Below are 25019 nucleotides of genomic sequence, written 5' to 3'. Positions count from 1 at the left end.
ATTTGAACTCAGGATCTCCTGTTTACTAGACAGGAGCTTAACCAACTAAGTCACAGCACCCATTTATATGACCTCCTATTGCAGATAAGAACTACCACACCTATTTGAATCCAACCAGTCTCATTCATTTAACCCATATCTCTGTCTAGCAAAAACACGTCATAAAAAAAATGTCATTTACTAATATTGGAATAGATACGGACACCTTCAATTGTCAAGCAACAGGGTTTCTTAAGATATGTTTTGGGACCTCCCCTCTGACCTTCTCCACCAATGTGTACAATCAAATGCTTGAAAAGGTACTGCTGAGAGTTGAACTCAGGATCGCCTGTTTACTAGACAGGCGCTTTAACCAACTAAGCCACAGCACCCATTAATATAATATCTATTGCAGATAAGAATTCCCACACCAATTTAATCAAACCAGTCATTCAGTTAACCCATATCTCTGTCTAGCAAAAACACGTCACAAAACAAATGTCATTTACTAATATTGGAATCGATACGGACACCTTCAATTGTCAAGCAACAGGGTTTCTTAACCTATGTTCTGGGTCCCAAAGTGGGCCTGAGCATGTGAAAGGTGGGTAGCGAGATATCAGTAAACATTTGTAATCGCATACTATTTCTTCTTAATTATGGTCATTCGAGGACAGTACCATTTTCACTTGGGTCTCGAGATGAATAAACTCAAGAACTTCTGGCATGGATTCTTAAACAACGATTTTGGACCCAAAGCGGTTATTAACATGTGATAGGTGGGTCGCAAGATATCAGTAAACATTCAGAATCATACATTATGTCATTATTATTTTGGTTGTTCGAGGACACTACAATTCACATTTGGGTGTCGAGCTTGAAAATGGTAAACTCCTCTAACACAGGAGATAATGTAATAATGTAAGTAATTAACCTACCATGAAATGGGGTCTTGGTCAAATAGCACAGTTGTTGAGTTTCTTCGCTTACACAGTAAGTTTAATCTCGTTCAAAATACAACCCTTTTGAAATGACATTGCAGTGCGCTGATCCGGATTTGGACCGGGGTTGCTGAGGCCACAACTCAGAGTACTAACCGCTATACGATCACTGCTGGCTTCAAGAGCTGGCGTGTAGAGCCTACTCATCCTTTGAAAGTGACGTGTACAAGCTGGCTGAACTCTTTTCATTTGGGCCTCGGTAATGAATAAACTGAAGACCCAGTTGCCCTTTCCACAGTCGGTACGTTTAACTCATTCAAAAAGACCCCCTTTTCCGTAACATTGGAATAACTCAATTGCATCCTCCTCACATCTTCACTTGCCTAATTCTCTAAACCCATTGGTGAGAAAATCAGAGTTCCCTCCCCTTTGACCTTCTCCACCAATGTGTACAATCAAATGCTTGAAGAGGTACTGCTGAGATTTGAAATCAGGATCGCCTGTTTACTAGACAGGGGCTTTAACCAACTAAGCCACAGCACCCATTAATATAATATCTATTGCAGATAAGAATTCCCACACCAATTTAATCAAACCAGTCATTCAGTTAACCCATATCTCTGTCTAGCAAAAACACGTCACAAGACAAATGTCATTTACTAATATTGGAATCGATACGGACACCTTCAATTGTCAAGCAACAGGGTTTCTTAACCTATGTTCTGGGTCCCAAAGTGGGCCTGAGCATGTGAAAGGTGGGTAGCGAGATATCAGTAAACATTTGTAATCGCATACTATTTCTTCTTAATTATGGTCATTCGAGGACAGTACCATTTTCACTTGGGTCTCGAGATGAATAAACTCAAGAACTTCTGGCATGGATTCTTAAACAACGATTTTGGACCCAAAGCGGTTATTAACATGTGATAGGTGGGTCGCAAGATATCAGTAAACATTCAGAATCATACATAATGTCATTATTATTTTGGTTGTTCGAGGACACTACAATTCACATTTGGGTGTCGAGCTTGAAAATGGTAAACTCCTCTAACACAGGAGATAATGTAATAATGTAAGTAATTAACCTACCATGAAATGGGGTCTTGGTCAAATAGCACAGTTGTTGAGTTTCTTCGCTTACACAGTAAGTTTAATCTCGTTCAAAATACAACCCTTTTGAAATGACATTGCAGTGCGCTGATCCGGATTTGGACCGGGGTTGCTGAGGCCACAACTCAGAGTACTAACCGCTATACGATCACTGCTGGCTTCAAGAGCTGGCGTGTAGAGCCTACTCATCCTTTGAAAGTGACGTGTACAAGCTGGCTGAACTCTATTCATTTGGGCCTCGGTAATGAATAAACTGAAGACCCAGTTGCGCTTTCCACAGTCGGTACGTTTAACTCATTCAAAAAGAACCCCTTTTCCGTAACATTGGAATAACTCAATTGCATCCTCCTCACATCTTCACTTGCCTAATTCTCTAAACCCATTGGTGAGAAAATCAGAGTTCCCTCCCCTCTGACCTTCTCCACCAATGTGTACAATCAAATGCTTGAAGAGGTACTGCTGAGATTTGAACTCAGGATCTCCTGTTTACTAGACAGGTGCTTTAACCAACTAAGCAACAGCACCCATTTATATGACCTCCTATTGCAGATAAGAACTACCACACCTATTTGAATCCAACCAGTCTCATTCATTTAACCCATATCTCTGTCTAGCAAAAACACGTCACAAAAAAAATGTCATTTACTAATATTGGAATAGATACGGACACCTTCAATTGTCAAGCAACAGGGTTTCTTAAGATATGTTTTGGGACCTCCCCTCTGACCTTCTCCACCAATGTGTACAATCAAATGCTTGAAAAGGTACTGCTGAGAGTTGAACTCAGGATCGCCTGTTTACTAGACAGGCGCTTTAACCAACTAAGCCACAGCACCCATTAATATAATATCTATTGCAGATAAGAATTCCCACACCAATTTAATCAAACCAGTCATTCAGTTAACCCATATCTCTGTCTAGCAAAAACACGTCACAAAACAAATGTCATTTACTAATATTGGAATCGATACGGACACCTTCAATTGTCAAGCAACAGGGTTTCTTAACCTATGTTCTGGGTCCCAAAGTGGGCCTGAGCATGTGAAAGGTGGGTAGCGAGATATCAGTAAACATTTGTAATCGCATACTATTTCTTCTTAATTATGGTCATTCGAGGACAGTACCATTTTCACTTGGGTCTCGAGATGAATAAACTCAAGAACTTCTGGCATGGATTCTTAAACAACGATTTTGGACCCAAAGCGGTTATTAACATGTGATAGGTGGGTCGCAAGATATCAGTAAACATTCAGAATCATACATATGTCATTATTATTTTGGTTGTTCGAGGACACTACAATTCACATTTGGGTGTCGAGCTTGAAAATGGTAAACTCCTCTAACACAGGAGATAATGTAATAATGTAAGTAAATAACCTACCATGAAATGGGGTCTTGGTCAAATAGCACAGTTGTTGAGTTTCTTCGCTTACACAGTAAGTTTAATCTCGTTCAAAATACAACCCTTTTGAAATGACATTGCAGTGCGCTGATCCGGATTTGGACCGGGGTTGCTGAGGCCACAACTCAGAGTACTAACCGCTATACGATCACTGCTGGCTTCAAGAGCTGGTGTGTAGAGCCTACTCATCCTTTGAAAGTGACGTGTACAAGCTGGCTGAACTCTTTTCATTTGGGCCTCGGTAATGAATAAACTGAAGACCCAGTTGCGCTTTCCACAGTCGGTACGTTTAACTCATTCAAAAAAGACCCCTTTTTCCGTAACATTGGAATATCTCAATTGCATCCTCCTCACATCTTCACTTGCCTAATTCTCTAAACCCATTGGTGAGAAAATCAGAGTTCCCTCCCCTCTGACCTTCTCCACCAATGTGTACAATCAAATGCTTGAAGAGGTACTGCTGAGATTTGAACTCAGGATCTCCTGTTTACTAGACAGGCGCTTAACCAACTAAGCCACAGCACCCATTTATATGACCTCCTATTGCAGATAAGAACTACCACACCTATTTGAATCCAACCAGTCTCATTCATTTAACCCATATCTCTGTCTAGCAAAAACACGTCACAAAAAAAATGTAATTTACTAATATTGGAATAGATACGGACACCTTCAATTGTCAAGCAACAGGGTTTCTTAAGATATGTTTTGGGACCTCCCCTCTGACCTTCTCCACCAATGTGTACAATCAAATGCTTGAAAAGGTACTGCTGAGAGTTGAACTCAGGATCGCCTGTTTACTAGACAGGCGCTTTAACCAACTAAGCCACAGCACCCATTAATATAATATCTATTGCAGATAAGAATTCCCACACCAATTTAATCAAACCAGTCATTCAGTTAACCCATATCTCTGTCTAGCAAAAACACGTCACAAAACAAATGTCATTTACTAATATTGGAATCGATACGGACACCTTCAATTGTCAAGCAACAGGGTTTCTTAACCTATGTTCTGGGTCCCAAAGTGGGCCTGAGCATGTGAAAGGTGGGTAGCGAGATATCAGTAAACATTTGTAATCGCATACTATTTCTTCTTAATTATGGTCATTCGAGGACAGTACCATTTTCACTTGGGTCTCGAGATGAATAAACTCAAGAACTTCTGGCATGGATTCTTAAACAACGATTTTGGACCCAAAGCGGTTATTAACATGTGATAGGTGGGTCGCAAGATATCAGTAAACATTCAGAATCATACATAATGTCATTATTATTTTGGTTGTTCGAGGACACTACAATTCACATTTGGGTGTCGAGCTTGAAAATGGTAAACTCCTCTAACACAGGAGATAATGTAATAATGTAAGTAATTAACCTACCATGAAATGGGGTCTTGGTCAAATAGCACAGTTGTTGAGTTTCTTCGCTTACACAGTAAGTTTAATCTCGTTCAAAATACAACCCTTTTGAAATGACATTGCAGTGCGCTGATCCGGATTTGGACCGGGGTTGCTGAGGCCACAACTCAGAGTACTAACCGCTATACGATCACTGCTGGCTTCAAGAGCTGGCGTGTAGAGCCTACTCATCCTTTGAAAGTGACGTGTACAAGCTGGCTGAACTCTTTTCATTTGGGCCTCGGTAATGAATAAACTGAAGACCCAGTTGCGCTTTCCACAGTCGGTACGTTTAACTCATTCAAAAAAGAACCCTTTTCCGTAACATTGGAATAACTCAATTGCATCCTCCTCACATCTTCACTTGCCTAATTCTCTAAACCCATTGGTGAGAAAATCAGAGTTCCCTCCCCTCTGACCTTCTCCACCAATGTGTACAATCAAATGCTTGAAGAGGTACTGCTGAGATTTGAACTCAGGATCTCCTGTTTACTAGACAGGCGCTTAAACCAACTAAGTCACAGCACCCATTTATATGACCTCCTATTGCAGATAAGAACTACCACACCTATTTGAATCCAACCAGTCTCATTCATTTAACCCATATCTCTGTCTAGCAAAAACACGTCACAAAAAAAATGTCATTTACTAATATTGGAATAGATACGGACACCTTCAATTGTCAAGCAACAGGGTTTCTTAAGATATGTTTTGGGACCTCCCCTCTGACCTTCTCCACCAATGTGTACAATCAAATGCTTGAAAAGGTACTGCTGAGAGTTGAACTCAGGATCGCCTGTTTACTAGACAGGCGCTTTAACCAACTAAGCCACAGCACCCATTAATATAATATCTATTGCAGATAAGAATTCCCACACCAATTTAATCAAACCAGTCATTCAGTTAACCCATATCTCTGTCTAGCAAAAACACGTCACAAAACAAATGTCATTTACTAATATTGGAATCGATACGGACACCTTCAATTGTCAAGCAACAGGGTTTCTTAACCTATGTTCTGGGTCCCAAAGTGGGCCTGAGCATGTGAAAGGTGGGTAGCGAGATATCAGTAAACATTTGTAATCGCATACTATTTCTTCTTAATTATGGTCATTCGAGGACAGTACCATTTTCACTTGGGTCTCGAGATGAATAAACTCAAGAACTTCTGGCATGGATTCTTAAACAACGATTTTGGACCCAAAGCGGTTATTAACATGTGATAGGTGGGTCGCAAGATATCAGTAAACATTCAGAATCATACATAATGTCATTATTATTTTGGTTGTTCGAGGACACTACAATTCACATTTGGGTGTCGAGCTTGAAAATGGTAAACTCCTCTAACACAGGAGATAATGTAATAATGTAAGTAATTAACCTACCATGAAATGGGGTCTTGGTCAAATAGCACAGTTGTTGAGTTTCTTCGCTTACACAGTAAGTTTAATCTCGTTCAAAATACAACCCTTTTGAAATGACATTGCAGTGCGCTGATCCGGATTTGGACCGGGGTTGCTGAGGCCACAACTCAGAGTACTAACCGCTATACGATCACTGCTGGCTTCAAGAGCTGGCGTGTAGAGCCTACTCATCCTTTGAAAGTGACGTGTACAAGCTGGCTGAACTCTTTTCATTTGGGCCTCGGTAATGAATAAACTGAAGACCCAGTTGCGCTTTCCACAGTCGGTACGTTTAACTCATTCAAAAAGACCCCTTTTCCGTAACATTGGAATAACTCAATTGCATCCTCCTCACATCTTCACTTGCCTAATTCTCTAAACCCATTGGTGAGAAAATCAGAGTTCCCTCCCCTCTGACCTTCTCCACCAATGTGTACAATCAAATGCTTGAAGAGGTACTGCTGAGATTTGAACTCAGGATCTCCTGTTTACTAGACAGGCGCTTTAACCAACTAAGCCACAGCACCCATTTATATGACCTCCTATTGCAGATAAGAACTACCACACCTATTTGAATCCAACCAGTCTCATTCATTTAACCCATATCTCTGTCTAGCAAAAACACGTCACAAAAAAAATGTCATTTACTAATATTGGAATAGATACGGACACCTTCAATTGTCAAGCAACAGGGTTTCTTAAGATATGTTTTGGGACCTCCCCTCTGACCTTCTCCACCAATGTGTACAATCAAATGCTTGAAAAGGTACTGCTGAGAGTTGAATTCAGGATCGCCTGTTTACTAGACAGGCGCTTTAACCAACTAAGCCACAGCACCCATTAATATAATATCTATTGCAGATAAGAATTCCCACACCAATTTAATCAAACCAGTCATTCAGTTAACCCATATCTCTGTCTAGCAAAAACACGTCACAAAACAAATGTCATTTACTAATATTGGAATCGATACGGACACCTTCAATTGTCAAGCAACAGGGTTTCTTAACCTATGTTCTGGGTCCCAAAGTGGGCCTGAGCATGTGAAAGGTGGGTAGCGAGATATCAGTAAACATTTGTAATCGCATACTATTTCTTCTTAATTATGGTCATTCGAGGACAGTACCATTTTCACTTGGGTCTCGAGATGAATAAACTCAAGAACTTCTGGCATGGATTCTTAAACAACGATTTTGGACCCAAAGCGGTTATTAACATGTGATAGGTGGGTCGCAAGATATCAGTAAACATTCAGAATCATACATTATGTCATTATTATTTTGGTTGTTCGAGGACACTACAATTCACATTTGGGTGTCGAGCTTGAAAATGGTAAACTCCTCTAACACAGGAGATAATGTAATAATGTAAGTAATTAACCTACCATGAAATGGGGTCTTGGTCAAATAGCACAGTTGTTGAGTTTCTTCGCTTACACAGTAAGTTTAATCTCGTTCAAAATACAACCCTTTTGAAATGACATTGCAGTGCGCTGATCCGGATTTGGACCGGGGTTGCTGAGGCCACAACTCAGAGTACTAACCGCTATACGATCACTGCTGGCTTCAAGAGCTGGCGTGTAGAGCCTACTCATCCTTTGAAAGTGACGTGTACAAGCTGGCTGAACTCTTTTCATTTGGGCCTCGGTAATGAATAAACTGAAGACCCAGTTGCGCTTTCCACAGTCGGTACGTTTAACTCATTCAAAAAGACCCCTTTTTCCGTAACATTGGAATATCTCAATTGCATCCTCCTCACATCTTCACTTGCCTAATTCTCTAAACCCATTGGTGAGAAAATCAGAGTTCCCTCCCCTCTGACCTTCTCCACCAATGTGTACAATCAAATGCTTGAAGAGGTACTGCTGAGATTTGAACTCAGGATCTCCTGTTTACTAGACAGGCGCTTTAACCAACTAAGCCACAGCACCCATTTATATGACCTCCTATTGCAGATAAGAACTACCACACCTATTTGAATCCAACCAGTCTCATTCATTTAACCCATATCTCTGTCTAGCAAAAACACGTCACAAAAAAAATGTCATTTACTAATATTGGAATAGATACGGACACCTTCAATTGTCAAGCAACAGGGTTTCTTAAGATATGTTTTGGGACCTCCCCTCTGACCTTCTCCACCAATGTGTACAATCAAATGCTTGAAAAGGTACTGCTGAGAGTTGAATTCAGGATCGCCTGTTTACTAGACAGGCGCTTTAACCAACTAAGCCACAGCACCCATTAATATAATATCTATTGCAGATAAGAATTCCCACACCAATTTAATCAAACCAGTCATTCAGTTAACCCATATCTCTGTCTAGCAAAAACACGTCACAAAACAAATGTCATTTACTAATATTGGAATCGATACGGACACCTTCAATTGTCAAGCAACAGGGTTTCTTAACCTATGTTCTGGGTCCCAAAGTGGGCCTGAGCATGTGAAAGGTGGGTAGCGAGATATCAGTAAACATTTGTAATCGCATACTATTTCTTCTTAATTATGGTCATTCGAGGACAGTACCATTTTCACTTGGGTCTCGAGATGAATAAACTCAAGAACTTCTGGCATGGATTCTTAAACAACGATTTTGGACCCAAAGCGGTTATTAACATGTGATAGGTGGGTCGCAAGATATCAGTAAACATTCAGAATCATACATTATGTCATTATTATTTTGGTTGTTCGAGGACACTACAATTCACATTTGCGTGTCGAGCTTGAAAATGGTAAACTCCTCTAACACAGGAGATAATGTAATATTGTAAGTAAATAACCTACCATGAAATGGGGTCTTGGTCAAATAGCACAGTTGTTGAGTTTCTTCGCTTACACAGTAAGTTTAATCTCGTTCAAAATACAACCCTTTTGAAATGACATTGCAGTGCGCTGATCCGGATTTGGACCGGGGTTGCTGAGGCCACAACTCAGAGCACTAACCGCTATACGATCACTGCTGGCTTCAAGAGCTGGCGTGTAGAGCCTACTCATCCTTTGAAAGTGACGTGTACAAGCTGGCTGAACTCTTTTCATTTGGGCCTCGGTAATGAATAAACTGAAGACCCAGTTGCGCTTTCCACAGTCGGTACGTTTAACTCATTCAAAAAGAGTCCTTTTTCCGTAACATTGGAATATCTCAATTGCATCCTCCTCACATCTTCACTTGCCTAATTCTCTAAACCCATTGGTGAGAAAATCAGAGTTCCCTCCCCTCTGACCTTCTCCACCAATGTGTACAATCAAATGCTTGAAGAGGTACTGCTGAGATTTGAACTCAGGATCTCCTGTTTACTAGAAAGCCGCTTTAACCAACTAAGCCACAGCACCCATTTATATGACCTCCTATTGCAGATAAGAACTACCACACCTATTTGAATCCAACCAGTCTCATTCATTTAACCCATATCTCTGTCTAGCAAAAACACGTCACAAAAAAAATGTCATTTACTAATATTGGAATAGATACGGACACCTTCAATTGTCAAGCAACAGGGTTTCTTAAGATATGTTTTGGGACCTCCCCTCTGACCTTCTCCACCAATGTGTACAATCAAATGCTTGAAAAGGTACTGCTGAGAGTTGAACTCAGGATCGCCTGTTTACTAGACAGGCGCTTTAACCAACTAAGCCACAGCACCCATTAATATAATATCTATTGCAGATAAGAATTCCCACACCAATTTAATCAAACCAGTCATTCAGTTAACCCATATCTCTGTCTAGCAAAAACACGTCACAAAACAAATGTCATTTACTAATATTGGAATCGATACGGACACCTTCAATTGTCAAGCAACAGGGTTTCTTAACCTATGTTCTGGGTACCAAAGTGGGCCTGAGCATGTGAAAGGTGGGTAGCGAGATATCAGTAAACATTTGTAATCGCATACTATTTCTTCTTAATTATGGTCATTCGAGGACAGTACCATTTTCACTTGGGTCTTGAGATGAATAAACTCAAGAACTTCTGGCATGGATTCTTAAACAACGATTTTGGACCCAAAGCGGTTATTAACATGTGATAGGTGGGTCGCAAGATATCAGTAAACATTCAGAATCATACATTATGTCATTATTATTTTGGTTGTTCGAGGACACTACAATTCACATTTGGGTGTCGAGCTTGAAAATGGTAAACTCCTCTAACACAGGAGATAATGTAATAATGTAAGTAATTAACCTACCATGAAATGGGGTCTTGGTCAAATAGCACAGTTGTTGAGTTTCTTCGCTTACACAGTAAGTTTAATCTCGTTCAAAATACAACCCTTTTGAAATGACATTGCAGTGCGCTGATCCGGATTTGGACCGGGGTTGCTGAGGCCACAACTCAGAGTACTAACCGCTATACGATCACTGCTGGCTTCAAGAGCTGGCATGTAGAGCCTACTCATCCTTTGAAAGTGACGTGTACAAGCTGGCTGAACTCTTTTCATTTGGGCCTCGGTAATGAATAAACTGAAGACCCAGTTGCGCTTTCCACAGTCGGTACGTTTAACTCATTCAAAAAGAGCCCTTTTTCCGTAACATTGGAATATCTCAATTGCATCCTCCTCACATCTTCACTTGCCTAATTCTCTAAACCCATTGGTGAGAAAATCAGAGTTCCCTCCCCTCTGACCTTCTCCACCAATGTGTACAATCAAATGCTTGAAGAGGTACTGCTGAGATTTGAACTCAGGATCTCCTGTTTACTAGACAGGAGCTTTTACCAACTAAGCCACAGCACCCATTTATATGACCTCCTATTGCAGATAAGAACTACCACACCTATTTGAATCCAACCAGTCTCATTAATTTAACCCATATCTCTGTCTAGCAAAAACACGTCACAAAAAAAATGTCATTTACTAACATTGGAATCGATACGGACACCTTCAATTGTCAAGCAACAGGGTTTCTTAAGATATGTTTTGGGACCTCCCCTCTGACCTTCTCCACCAATGTGTACAATCAAATGCTTGAAAAGGTACTGCTGAGAGTTGAACTCAGGATCGCCTGTTTACTAGACAGGCACTTTAACCAACTAAGCCACAGCACCCATTAATATAATATCTATTGCAGATAAGAATTCCCACACCAATTTAATCAAACCAGTCATTCAGTTAACCCATATCTCTGTCTAGCAAAAACACGTCACAAAACAAATGTCATTTACTAATATTGGAATCGATACGGACACCTTCAATTGTCAAGCAACAGGGTTTCTTAACCTATGTTCTGGGTCCCAAAGTGGGCCTGAGCATGTGAAAGGTGGGTAGCGAGATATCAGTAAACATTTGTAATCGCATACTATTTCTTCTTAATTATGGTCATTCGAGGACAGTACCATTTTCACTTGGGTCTCGAGATGAATAAACTCAAGAACTTCTGGCATGGATTCTTAAACAACGATTTTGGACCCAAAGCGGTTATTAACATGTGATAGGTGGGTCGCAAGATATCAGTAAACATTCAGAATCATACATTATGTCATTATTATTTTGGTTGTTCGAGGACACTACAATTCACATTTGGGTGTCGAGCTTGAAAATGGTAAACTCCTCTAACACAGGAGATAATGTAATAATGTAAGTAATTAACCTACCATGAAATGGGGTCTTGGTCAAATAGCACAGTTGTTGAGTTTCTTCGCTTACACAGTAAGTTTAATCTCGTTCAAAATACAACCCTTTTGAAATGACATTGCAGTGCGCTGATCCGGATTTGGACCGGGGTTGCTGAGGCCACAACTCAGAGTACTAACCGCTATACGATCACTGCTGGCTTCAAGAGCTGGCGTGTAGAGCCTACTCATCCTTTGAAAGTGACGTGTACAAGCTGGCTGAACTCTTTTCATTTGGGCCTCGGTAATGAATAAACTGAAGACCCAGTTGCGCTTTCCACAGTCGGTACGTTTAACTCATTCAAAAAGAGCCCTTTTTCCGTAACATTGGAATATCTCAATTGCATCCTCCTCACATCTTCACTTGCCTAATTCTCTAAACCCATTGGTGAGAAAATCAGAGTTCCCTCCCCTCTGACCTTCTCCACCAATGTGTATAATCAAATGCTTGAAGAGGTACTGCTGAGATTTGAACTCAGGATCTCCTGTTTACTAGACAGGCTCTTTAACCAACTAAGCCACAGCACCCATTTATATGACCTCCTATTGCAGATAAGAACTACCACACCTATTTGAATCCAACCAGTCTCATTCATTTAACCCATATCTCTGTCTAGCAAAACACGTCACAAAAAAAATGTCATTTACTAATATTGGAATCGATACGGACACCTTCAATTGTCAAGCAACAGGGTTTCTTAAGATATGTTTTGGGACCTCCCCTCTGACCTTCTCCACCAATGTGTACAATCAAATGCTTGAAAAGGTACTGCTGAGAGTTGAACTCAGGATCGCCTGTTTACTAGACAGGCACTTTAACCAACTAAGCCACAGCACCCACTAATATAATATCTATTGCAGATAAGAATTCCCACACCAATTTAATCAAACCAGTCATTCAGTTAACCCATATCTCTGTCTAACAAAAACACGTCACAAAACAAATGTCATTTACTAATATTGGAATCGATACGGACACCTTCAATTGTCAAGCAACAGGGTTTCTTAACCTATGTTCTGGGTCCCAAAGTGGGCCTGAGCATGTGAAAGGTGGGTAGCGAGATATCAGTAAACATTTGTAATCGCATACTATTTCTTCTTAATTATGGTCATTCGAGGACAGTACCATTTTCACTTGGATCTCGAGATGAATAAACTCAAGAACTTCTGGCATGGATTCTTAAACAACGATTTTGGACCCAAAGCGGTTATTAACATGTGATAGGTGGGTCGCAAGATATCAGTAAACATTCAGAATCATACATTATGTCATTATTATTTTGGTTGTTCGAGGACACTACAATTCACATTTGGGTGTCGAGCTTGAAAATGGTAAACTCCTCTAACACAGGAGATAATGTAATAATGTAAGTAATTAACCTACCATGAAATGGGGTCTTGGTCAAATAGCACAGTTGTTGAGTTTCTTCGCTTACACAGTAAGTTTAATCTCGTTCAAAATACAACCCTTTTGAAATGACATTGCAGTGCGCTGATCCGGATTTGGACCGGGGTTGCTGAGGCCACAACTCAGAGTACTAACCGCTATACGATCACTGCTGGCTTCAAGAGCTGGCGTGTAGAGCCTACTCATCCTTTGAAAGTGACCTGTACAAGCTGGCTGAACTCTTTTCATTTGGGCCTTGGTAATGAATAAACTGAAGACCCAGTTGCGCTTTCCACAGTCGGTACGTTTAACTCATTCAAAAAGAGCCCTTTTTCCGTAACATTGGAATATCTCAATTGCATCCTCCTCACATCTTCACTTGCCTAATTCTCTAAACCCATTGGTGAGAAAATCAGAGTTCCCTCCCCTCTGACCTTCTCCACCAATGTGTACAATCAAATGCTTGAAGAGGTACTGCTGAGATTTGAACTCAGATTGCCTGTTCACTAGACAGGCGCTTTAACCAACTAAGCCACAGCACCCACTAATATAATATCTATTGCAGATAAGAATTCCCACACCAATTTAATCAAACCAGTCATTCAGTTAACCCATATCTCTGTCTAACAAAAACACGTCACAAAACAAATGTAATTTACTAATATTGGAATCGATACGGACACCTTCAATTGTCAAGCAACAGGGTTTCTTAACCTATGTTCTGGTTCCCAAAGTGGGCCTGAGCATGTGATAGGTGGGTCGCAAGATATCAGTAAACATTCAGAATCATACATTATGTCATTATTATTTTGGTTGTTCGAGGACACTACAATTCACATTTGGGTGTCGAGCTTGAAAATGGTAAACTCCTCTAACACAGGAGATAATGTAATAATGTAAGTAATTAACCTACCATGAAATGGGGTCTTGGTCAAATAGCACAGTTGTTGAGTTTCTTCGCTTACACAGTAAGTTTAATCTCGTTCAAAATACAACCCCTTTTGAAATGACATTGCAGTGCGCTGATCCGGATTTGGACCGGGGTTTGCTGAGGCCACAACTCAGAGTACTAACCGCTATACGATCACTGCTGGCTTCAAGAGCTGGCGTGTAGAGCCTACTCATCCTTTGAAAGTGACGTGTACAAGCTGGCTGAACTCTTTTCATTTGGGCCTCGGTAATGAATAAACTGAAGACCCAGTTGAGCTTTCCACAGTCGGTACGTTTAACTCATTCAAAAAGAGCCCTTTTTCCGTAACATTGGAATATCTCAATTGCATCCTCCTCACATCTTCACTTGCCTAATTCTCTAAACCCATTGGTGAGAAAACCAGAGTGCCCTCCCCTCTGACCTTCTCCACCAATGTGTACAGTCAAATGCATGAAAAGGTACTTCTGAGATTTGAACTCAAGATCTCCTGTTTACTAGACAGTTGCTTTAACCAACTAAACCACAGCACCCATTTATATGACCTCCTATTGCAGATAAGAACTCCCACACCTATTTGAATCAAACCAGTCTCATTAATTTAACCCATATCTCTGTCTAGCAAAAACATGTCACAAAACAAATGTCATTTACTAATATTGGAATCGATATGGACACCTTCAATTGTCAAGCAACAGGGTTTCTTAAGCTATGTTTTGAGTCCCATAGTGGGCCTGAGCATGTGAAAGGTGGGTAGCGAGATATCATTAAACATTTGTAATCGCATACTATTTCTTCTTAATTTTGGTCATTCGAGGACAGTACAATTTCCAGTTGGGTCTCGAGATGAATAAACTCAAGAACCTCTGACATGGATTCTTAAACAACGATTTTGGACCCAAAGTGGTTATCAACATGTGATAGGTGGGTCGCAACATATCAGTAAACATTCAGAATCATACATTATTTAATTATATTTTTGTTTGTTCGAGGACACTACAATTCACATTTGGGTGTCGAGCTTGAAAATGGTAAACTTCTCTAACACAGGAGATAATGCAATTATGTAAGTAAATAACCTACCATGAAATGGGGTCTTGGTCAAATAGCACAGTTGTTGAGTTTCTTCGCTTACACAGTAAGTTTGATCTCGTTCAAAATACAACCCTTTTGAAATGACATTGCAGTGCGCTGATCCGGATTTGGACCGGGGTTGCTGAGGGGTTGCTGGCGTGTAGAGCCTACTCATCCTTTGAAAGTGACGTGTACAAGCTGGCTGAACTCTTTTCATTTGGGCCTCGGTAATGAATAAACTGAAGACCCAGTTGAGCTTTCCACAGTCGGTACGTTTAACTCATTCAAAAAGAGCCCTTTTTCCGTAACATTAGAATATCTCAATTGCATCCTCCTCACATCTTCACTTGCCTAATTCTCTAAACCCATTGGTGAGAAAACTAGAGTGAGCTCCCCTCTGACCTTCTCCACCAATGTGTACCATCAAATGCTTGAAGAGGTACTGCTGAGATTTGAACTCAGGATCTCCTGTTTACTAGACAGGCGCTTTAACCAACTAAGCCACAGCACCCACTAATATAATATCTATTGCAGATAAGAATTCCCACACCAATTTAATCAAACCAGTCATTCAGTTAACCCATATCTCTGTCTAACAAAAACACGTCACAAAACAAATGTCATTTACTAATATTGGAATCGATACGGACACCTTCAATTGTCAAGCAACAGGGTTTCTTAACCTATGTTCTGGTTCCCAAAGTGGGCCTGAGCATGTGATAGGTGGGTCGCAAGATATCAGTAAACATTCAGAATCATACATTATGTCATTATTATTTTGGTTGTTCGAGGACACTACAATTCACATTTGGGTGTCGAGCTTGAAAATGGTAAACTCCTCTAACACAGGAGATAATGTAATAATGTAAGTAATTAACCTACCATGAAATGGGACCTTGGTCAAATAGCACAGTTGTTGAGTTTCTTCGCTTACACAGTACGTTTGATCTCGTTCAAAATACAACCCTTTTGAAATGACATTGCAGTGCGCTGATCCGGATTTGGACCGGGGTTGCTGAGGCCACAACTCAGAGTACTAACCGCTATACGATCACTGCTGGCTTCAAGAGCTGGTGTGTAGAGCCTACTCATCCTTTGAAAGTGACGTGTACAAGCTGGCTGAACTCTTTTCATTTGGGCCTACTGCTGAGATTTGAACTCAGGATCAGGTATAATCTTTCTAAATGATATCATAAATATGACTGGTGGAGTTATGTCACACATGCAGCTAACACAACTATATGGAAATGTCTGCTTTACCCAAAATGGAGGAAGCAAGTGGAAGGGGGAAAAAGTTTCAAACACTTATTTTTCGCAAGGGCTATTAGCAGGAAAATAGACACGACGTGGTCCCTAAAACATCTCTCTGACATATTGTCCAGCATATCTCTTGATGACATCATTGAATGTCTCGCCAGCTTTTATCCATGCCTAGGCCTGCAGAATGTGAAGTTCCTATTGAATAATACAATGTGTGTTGCAAGCTTTATTTTTCCTTATTTTATGGCTGACAAATTCTGGCATTCTGATGAATAGGGGCTCTATCATATCAGCTTCTATATTGTTAGCTCTATGTGTAACAACTGGATGGTTTGTATGATCTGAATGGTGACCTAAATATTGGAATAAAGTAGGCTAATGAAAGCAACTAATTGTTGCTTACGGAAAGTCCCAAAGTCATACAATTGTTATAATAGGATTTGAAGCAATAGCCTACCCACCGGTGGTCAACTATTTCAGTACCGTTTTGTGCTGCTCTGAGACAAACATGGGGACTGGTCTTGATAAATCAATGACATTTTTACTTTCAATTAATCTCCATTTGAGTATTGGTTAGCCTACAATTAAGGTGTGGAAATGTTAGGATTATTTTGCTCTTCGCTCGTCAGTAGCCCCAAGGCTCTCATTCCGATGCACTTTATCATATGCTATATGATCAGCCATACATACAAATACTGTACATGCGTTTGTCCCCAGAGAATCTAGAACAGACCCACTCTGTTTTACCATGGGATTTCATGAGCTATGTCAAATGTAGACAACAGTTCGCAATGACTAAAACGGTTGCACGTTGATAGTCATAGTCATATGTAAAACATTTTTATGCAGTGTTTGGTGACGTGCATCTCCGACATCTAATAAAGATTCATTCCTCAACTGAATAATGAGGAAATGAGCAAATGGTGCACTGCATTATTGTTTCATGTTAAAGACATGGCAGCTTATTGTAATGGAGTGAATGTATTGTAATATGGTGAATTACAATACAATGGTCATGTTGTACAGCGCCATATTTTCCTAATGGAAAACCAGATTTCTTCTTGGAATAAAACCCCCATAATATTAATCAAATTAATTAAGCAACATTTCTTAAAATCAATCCCATATACTATGTTCTTACAAGAAAAAATGTTTAAAATTCTCTAGTACAGCCTGTATTAAAGACTGTCAAATTCTTCTTAAAGATGCCCTCTGATGGTCAAACTAGCACTAACTAGCATTAATGACAACAATGGCTGACACTTAAATAACGTGCCATATAATTCTGCGGCAGCCCGCAAGGTGTGCTCCAGTATGACACAACTTTTAAAGGAAGAACCACTGTACGCACTACATAGATGAAGTTTCCATACATACGGATTGTGCATGTAATATGGATAATGATGAAAGTGCTTTTGTTAAGAGAAGGATGTGATTTGAGAAGTTATAGGAGATGCATGTTTTCCATAACTTTTCACAGTGAGTGATCCCCTCCCCTAAGTGAGGTCAGGGAGCGTGCCAGCCTGCCGGGACCGCCCCTTTCGAGCAAAAGGTATAAATGATGGATTAAGAAATTAACACATGGGACCAGAAAAAACGTGAAGCGGCAGCTGCGTGTTTAAAATAGTTAGAACTTTGAATCTCAACAGGTGGAGACGATAAACTCACCTCCTGGACAATCACTGGTATGGCTGATTAGCTGTCCTTAGTAAAGTATCTCCGAAAGCAATTTTAAGTAGGACCATCCTGTTACTCAGCTCAAACAATCCTATTATGCTACTTCCATCATCCGACTGGGGAACCATTGATACAGCTGGCTAGCCTATCTCCAAAGAACCATCTTCAAGAGCTAGCGGAAGGGTAATCAACTCTGTAGTTCTCTTCAGGACTACACTACAAGTCACCAGACAACTAAGAAGAAGGACAACAGGAGAAGGGTTGTTGGAACCATTTCGGACAATCAGAGCCTTATAAGCGTGCCGCGAAAAGGTCCAACCCCCTTTCCAAGGCTGCCCTGTTCACCGAGAGATCCCCGGCGGACCCAGGCATTTCACATAAATACATTCATGATTTCTTGCTCAAATTCAGCCGCGGTTTGTGTGCAAAGTATTTGGTTATTGTAGGTGAGAGTAGTTTCTGAATGTGGCAATGTTAAGTGTCTCTGTCCCTCTTTCTCCCTCTCTTCTTCAACAAATATCCATGTTGTTGTCATTCCGCTATGGACCTGTCTCCAGTCAATAACCAGTGTAGTGTGTTTATCCTGTTTTCCCATTTAATTAACTAGTAAATAAATAATGAAACCAATTTATGTAGTACTGAATCATAAGTAAGGCTCTGGTCTTTGCAGATGCAATGACTGTTCAGAATGGTGATATGATACGTGGTTATGATTAATAAAGTGACTGTTTATAGATGTAATAGGAGAAGACCTTTTAGATTTTCATACGAAAGATGGCAACTCTTTAAATAACCGCTCTCGTGGTGCTCCAGATCCTAATGAGTTAGTTGTTACATGATTGATTTAATTGGGTAACAATTAAACATAGTTTGTTAATTAGATAAATAACAGTCTTCAGATTAATGTTAAAGTCCAGTCAGACAACATACTAGCTGCCTTTAAAACTGGCTGCAATCCCACTAACGGGATAAGTGTCATCAACAACCGCTGAATAGCATACAATAAATATTACTAAAGATATTTATATTCATGAAATCACAAGTGCAATATAGGAAACACAGTTTAGCCTTTTGTTAATCCACCTGTCGTGTCAGATTTTGAAATTATGCTTTACAGTGAAAGCAATTCAAGCGTTTGTGTAAATTTATCGATCGCACGACAAAACATTAAGTACACTTAGCATCAGGTAGCTTGGTCATGAAAATCAGAAAAGCAATCAAATTAATTGTTTACCTTTGATGATCTTCGGATGTTTTCACTTACGAGACTCCCAGTTACACAACAAATGTTCCTTTTGTTCCATAAATATTATTTTTATATCCAAAATGCCTCTGTTTGTTTGGCGCGTTATGTTCAGAAATCCACAGGAAAGAGCGGTCACAACAACGCAGATGAAAATTCCAAATAGTTTCCATAATGTCCACAGAAACATGTCAAACGTTTTTTATAATCAATTGTCAGGTTGTTTTTAAAATATATAATCGATAATATGTCAACCGCAAATGTCTTTCATAGTAGGAGAGGGAAAAGCAATACCTATCAAAACTCTTTTGCGCGAGCAAAACTCATGTGACCACTTGACGCGATGTTATCGTTCTGGCTCATTTTTCAAAATAAAAGCCTGAAACTATGTCTGAAGACTGTTGACACCTTGAGGAAGCGATAGGAAAAGGAATCTGGTTAATATCCCTTTAAATCCAGCAAAGGGAGGCTATGGAACAAAGGGAGGCTATGTAGTTTTCAAAATAGAAGCCACTTTCTGTTTTGATTTTCCTCAGGAATATTTTCTAGTTTTCACAGACAATATTTTGACAGGTTTGGAAACTTTAGAGTGTTTTCTATCCAATACTAATAATAATATGCATATATTAGCAACTGAGACTGAGGAGCTGGCCGTTTACAATGGGCACCTTTTCATCCAAGCTACTCAATACTGCCCCTGCAGCCATAAAAAGTTAAAGGGAAATTTCAACATTTTTCAACTTCATATTCATGATCTCCAGTACCACCCCAACATCAATGTACCGTATGTGAAAATGAGATGTTTCTATGTTTTGTAGGAAAAAAAGATAGAGGAAGATAAGTCTTTCCAATTACATAATCAGTGTGCATCATGTGATTTTAACCAATTATGAGTTGGCATTGCGTACTAAAGGTCTACTGATTGGTTGATAATGTCATTAGAAACACTTATCTTGGGGAGCATGTGATGCTGCGGAGCTGAGCAGACGTTGACAAACCGAGCTCTTCAAAGTTATTCTATTTTTACCTAAATAACAACGTTGAAACAACATTCTAACATCGGCTGATAAATTGTCAAGTACTTACCTTCCCAAAGAGCCATGGACCTCCGACCGAGAGGCAAGAAGGACGACCAAAACGTTGTTGATTCCCAAGATAACGATAACGCTACAGCTAGCAAGATTCGCATTAGCCCTCATAACCCAGAGGACAGTTCCAGACTGTTGCTCTCAGCAGACTCGTGCGAGCCTGCCGACATGCTGGCTACTCTCCTCCGGGAAATTCATGATGGTAATAAAGGTCTTTCTATGAAAATTGATAAGAAATTGGCTGAACTCCATTCTTCCATTGACGACCTGAAATCCTCCATGAATGATCTCCTTTTGAAAACGACTGAGGCAGAGTTGCGCATTAGCACAGTTGAAGATACCATCGCTAGACATGACCAAGTCTTGATACAACTGCAAAAGGACAATGCCTACCTCAAAAACAAGGTAGATCAGATAGAGAACCAGAGTAGATGTAGTAATATCCGTGTGGTGGGCTTGAAAGAGGTCAGCGAGGGCCGTGACCCGGTCCGTTTCTTCACTCAATGGATCCCGGAGGTCCTAGGCATAATCCACTTCACCAAGCCGTTGGAAATCGAACACGCCCACAGAACATCAGCACCGAAACCCCGGCCAGATGAGCCTCCACGGGCCGTCCTGATCAGGTTCCTCCGTTTCCAAGACAGAGAGAAGATACTGCAACTCGCAAGAGCCAAAGGGGACATCACCATCGATGGAAAGAGGGTCAGCCATTTCCCAGATATGAGCGCGGATCTCGCCAGACTTCGCAAGCCGTTCAGACCTGCCGCCAAAGCACTGAAGGAGAAGAACACCGCCGGCTACCTCATCCACCCTGCGTGGATGAAAGTTCAGTACAAAGGCCGAAGCCATCTCTTCAACACACCTAGAGAAGTGCACACTTTTCTCAAAGAACTGAGCAACGTCTGAGCCAGGGACGGTCTCTCTGGGGGATAAAATGCAGTTCGTTTGTTTTCTCTTATCCGGATTGAACTGTTGGTATCTCCCGGTCACTATAATTGATTTGTACATTTTCAACTAACCGTATCTTTCCGGGGTGAGTTCTATTACATTTACAGGAGAGTATATTTTGGTTTAGTCCATATCTACTGGGCGAAGCAATAAGTGGGCCTAGGCCCTTTTATTGACTATATGGAGAATCTCCCCCCACATCTCATTGATTGAATCTACATATAATCTACATATAATCCTCACATAATGTGTCACACGTAATGTATAATATGTAGCCTACGGCAGTGGATCCAATGTCTCGTTATTTTTTTTTTCTTATTGTATGTTTGTATATAGAATTATAATTATTTTATTATTTTTTGTTACGCTCGCCTGTTACTGTCACTTTGTCCTATCGTTGTCTAAAATCTTTTCACTTTTGTTTTGAATGTTCTTAATTGGAAAATGCAAAAAAAAATATTCCCAAAAAAAGAAACACTTATCTTCTTCTATCTTTTTTTTTTACTACGAACATAGAAACACGCCATTTTCAGATACAGTATGTTGATGTTTATGCTGGAGATGATGAATATGAAGTTGAAAAATTGTGACATTTCCCTTAAAATTTTTGAGCATAGGCATATTTATTTCTACAACAACACACTAACTCATCACAAATTGTAAACAAGGTATACTGAAAAAAATACAAACCAACATGTAAAGTGTTGGTCCCATGTTTCATGAGCTGAAATAAAAGATCCCAGGAATGTTCCATTTGCACAAAACGCGTATATTTCTTTCCAACTGTATGCACAAATGTGTTTACATCCCTGTTACTGAGCATTTCTCCTTTGCCAAGATAACTCATCCAGAGCTGATTAAACTGCATGATCATTACACATGTGCACCTTGTGCTGGGAACAACAAAAAGCCACTCTAAAATGTGCAGTTTTGTCACACAACACAATACCACAAATGTCTCAAGTTTTGAGGGAGCAGGGGCAATGATCACAATACAGTGATAACGTGGCTAATAAGCTAGCATATCTATTTATGTAGCTATTTATTTAGCAAGCTAAAAACACAGAGCCTAACGTTAGCTAGCTAGCTAGCTGCTTGGAAGATGTCATGTCATTGGACGAGTGGGTGAGCGGCCGACTTTATCTCCTTGTATCGTATTTTGTTGGCTACAACTAGAGAATGCAGGTGTCATTTGGTTAAGCTAGCAAGAAGTGTGAATTGCTTTGCTAACTAGTTAAATATGCTGAACTTGAATAACTGTTAAACAGAGTTAGCATACATATTTCTTAGTTGTCAATCCAATGCAATCCGTGACGCGGTTAGCCATTGTGGCTGGGACTGTGGATTGTCCCAGGTTTGTGGCTGTCTAGATCCCTGCTGTTTGTTGTTTTCAATCTTCCCTGTGACCTGCCCTGTCTAGATCTTCGAGGTCTGCAATAACAGCGTAACCGACGTTGCTAGCTACCATGACAAAGACCAAAGCTGGAGGGAGTACCATTGAGGACAGTGATGTCTCTCTATCACAGGTGAAGGATCGTTTTTAATAAACAAACACAAACAGTCCTACAAGCATTTGTTTAACCTTTATTTAACTAGGCAATTCAGTTAAGAAAACTATTCTTATTTACAATGATGGCCAAACCCTAACAACGAAGCTGTGCGCCAGAAGAGGAAAAAACTTATCCCAGCCACGAAAGCTGCCAGAGCACTTGAGGACATTGATTGCATCCGCTATAGCAGGCTCATTGTCCACCCCCCCCCCCCCCCCCCCCCCCCCAGAAGCTTGGAAGGGATGAGTGAGCCAAGTCTCTGGGTTCGTAGCTTCAACCCCGCAGCACACACACACCAATGGATTAATGGACCGCTGAATGCATATTTTTTTGTTTGCTCTTTTCCATATTATGTCTATCTCTGATAAGCTACCTTGTAAAGGGCTGAAAATAGTCCATATTAATATATATAACCTAATATATATAACCTAATATATATAATCATCAAGCTGTCCACTCAAGATGAAGCTTCTCACTGTAACCAGTGCCTGTAATCTGGTTCAGGTTATTAGAACTTTGTTCTAAAGATGTATCCGTACCCATTTAATGCAGGGATCAGAGTATAGTGGCTATATCCAGGAAAGCCAAAGTTCCAAAAGCTGGGCCTAAAATATTGTATAAGAGATCATATAAAATATTTTGCTGTGACTCTTATGTGGATGATGTTACAAATATTTACTGGTTTGATGTGATTAATAAGGAGCATCAAGATGCTGCACTTGATGAATTTCTGAAATTGCTTCTTCCAATTATTGATAAACATGCACGTGCTAAGAAACTGACAGTTAGAACTGTTATTAAGGCTCCATGGCTTGATGAGGAATTGAAAAACTGTATAGTTGAAATTCGCCACTGGCGCCCTGTGCTCTTCACAGATGAAAGCAGGTTCACACTGAGCACATGTGACAGACGTGACAGTCTGGAGATGCCGTGAAGAACGTTCTGCTGCCTGCAACATCCTCCAGCATGACCGGTTTGGCGGTGGGTCAGTCATGGTGTGGGGTGGCATTTCTTTGGGGGGCCGCACAGCCCTCCATGTGCTCGCCAGAGGTAGCCTGCCTGCCATTAGGTACCAAGATGAGATCATCAGACCCCTTGTGAGACCATATGCTGGTGCGGTTGGCCCTGGGTTCCTCCTAATGCAAGACAATGGTAGACCTCATGTGGCTGGAGTGCGTCAGAAGTTCCTGCAAGAGGAAGGCATTGATGCTACGGACTGGACCGCCCGTTCCCCAGACCTGAATCCAATTGAGCACATCTGGGACATCATGTCTCGCTCCATCCACCAACGCCACGTTGCACCACAGACTGTCCAGGAGTTGGCGGACGCTTTAGTCCAGGTCTTGGAGGAGATCCCACAGGAGAACATCCGCCACCTCATCAGGAGCATGCCCAGGCGTTGTAGTGGAGGCCACACACGCCACTGAGCCTCATTTAGACTTGTTTTAAGGACATTACATCAAAGTTGGATCAGACTGTAGTATAGTTTTCCACTTTAATTTTGAGTGTGACTCCAAATCCAGACATCCATGGGTTGATAAATTTGATTTCCATTGATAATTTTTGTGTGATTTTGTTGTCAGCACATTCAACTATGTGAAGAAAAAAGTATTTAATACAAATATTTCATTCATTCAGACCTAGGATGTGTTATTTTAGTGTTCCCTTTATTCTTTTGAGAAGTGTATATTTATGCCCAGAGTGTAGTCGTGATCTCTGTTGGAATCGTCAGTCCTTCTGTTGGAGAGTTGGTTCATCATCGTCTCTCCCTCTGCTTCCCTGAAGATCAGTCTTTCTGTGGTTAGGATGGATACTTCAGAGTACCATTCAGAAATGATCTCATAGAATAGATGTTTCGGGCGGTTGTTGGCATTCGCAATCCCACCGACACCATTTTGTATCGGTGGTAACACTGTCACCACCGATAAATCCATGATTATCGAAAACTTCAACAAGCATTTCTCAACAGCTGGCCATGCCTTCCTCCTGGCTACTCCAAACTCGGCCAACAGCTCCGC

At 40.6% G+C, this 25019-nt stretch overlaps 14 non-coding genes across 14 annotated transcripts; all 14 read right to left on the bottom strand.

Annotated features, from left to right (window-relative positions):
• Positions 1 to 297: 297 nt before the first annotated feature.
• Positions 298 to 371, bottom strand: trnat-agu (transfer RNA threonine (anticodon AGU)). Its single transcript has one exon. It is a non-coding gene; the product is annotated as a tRNA-Thr (tRNA).
• A 2110-nt stretch (positions 372 to 2481) lies between these two features.
• trnat-agu (transfer RNA threonine (anticodon AGU)) lies at positions 2482 to 2555 on the bottom strand. The gene has a single exon. It is a non-coding gene; the product is annotated as a tRNA-Thr (tRNA).
• A 237-nt stretch (positions 2556 to 2792) lies between these two features.
• trnat-agu (transfer RNA threonine (anticodon AGU)) lies at positions 2793 to 2866 on the bottom strand. Its single transcript has one exon. It is a non-coding gene; the product is annotated as a tRNA-Thr (tRNA).
• Positions 2867 to 3884: 1018 nt separating this feature from the next.
• trnat-agu (transfer RNA threonine (anticodon AGU)) lies at positions 3885 to 3957 on the bottom strand. The gene has a single exon. It is a non-coding gene; the product is annotated as a tRNA-Thr (tRNA).
• A 237-nt stretch (positions 3958 to 4194) lies between these two features.
• Positions 4195 to 4268, bottom strand: trnat-agu (transfer RNA threonine (anticodon AGU)). The gene has a single exon. It is a non-coding gene; the product is annotated as a tRNA-Thr (tRNA).
• A 1329-nt stretch (positions 4269 to 5597) lies between these two features.
• trnat-agu (transfer RNA threonine (anticodon AGU)) lies at positions 5598 to 5671 on the bottom strand. Its single transcript has one exon. It is a non-coding gene; the product is annotated as a tRNA-Thr (tRNA).
• A 1017-nt stretch (positions 5672 to 6688) lies between these two features.
• trnat-agu (transfer RNA threonine (anticodon AGU)) lies at positions 6689 to 6762 on the bottom strand. The gene has a single exon. It is a non-coding gene; the product is annotated as a tRNA-Thr (tRNA).
• Positions 6763 to 8091: 1329 nt separating this feature from the next.
• trnat-agu (transfer RNA threonine (anticodon AGU)) lies at positions 8092 to 8165 on the bottom strand. Its single transcript has one exon. It is a non-coding gene; the product is annotated as a tRNA-Thr (tRNA).
• Positions 8166 to 9805: 1640 nt separating this feature from the next.
• trnat-agu (transfer RNA threonine (anticodon AGU)) lies at positions 9806 to 9879 on the bottom strand. Its single transcript has one exon. It is a non-coding gene; the product is annotated as a tRNA-Thr (tRNA).
• A 1018-nt stretch (positions 9880 to 10897) lies between these two features.
• Positions 10898 to 10971, bottom strand: trnat-agu (transfer RNA threonine (anticodon AGU)). Its single transcript has one exon. It is a non-coding gene; the product is annotated as a tRNA-Thr (tRNA).
• A 237-nt stretch (positions 10972 to 11208) lies between these two features.
• trnat-agu (transfer RNA threonine (anticodon AGU)) lies at positions 11209 to 11282 on the bottom strand. Its single transcript has one exon. It is a non-coding gene; the product is annotated as a tRNA-Thr (tRNA).
• A 1018-nt stretch (positions 11283 to 12300) lies between these two features.
• Positions 12301 to 12374, bottom strand: trnat-agu (transfer RNA threonine (anticodon AGU)). The gene has a single exon. It is a non-coding gene; the product is annotated as a tRNA-Thr (tRNA).
• A 236-nt stretch (positions 12375 to 12610) lies between these two features.
• On the bottom strand, positions 12611 to 12684 carry trnat-agu (transfer RNA threonine (anticodon AGU)). Its single transcript has one exon. It is a non-coding gene; the product is annotated as a tRNA-Thr (tRNA).
• Positions 12685 to 15672: 2988 nt separating this feature from the next.
• trnat-agu (transfer RNA threonine (anticodon AGU)) lies at positions 15673 to 15746 on the bottom strand. Its single transcript has one exon. It is a non-coding gene; the product is annotated as a tRNA-Thr (tRNA).
• Between the last annotated feature and the right edge of the window lie 9273 nt (positions 15747 to 25019).

Source organism: Oncorhynchus kisutch, linkage group LG3 (assembly GCF_002021735.2).
Source record: "Oncorhynchus kisutch isolate 150728-3 linkage group LG3, Okis_V2, whole genome shotgun sequence".
In the NCBI taxonomy this organism is placed as follows: Eukaryota; Metazoa; Chordata; class Actinopteri; order Salmoniformes; family Salmonidae; genus Oncorhynchus; species Oncorhynchus kisutch.
Note: the sequence above shows the minus strand (reverse complement) of the source record. Positions and strands in the feature narration are given on the sequence as shown.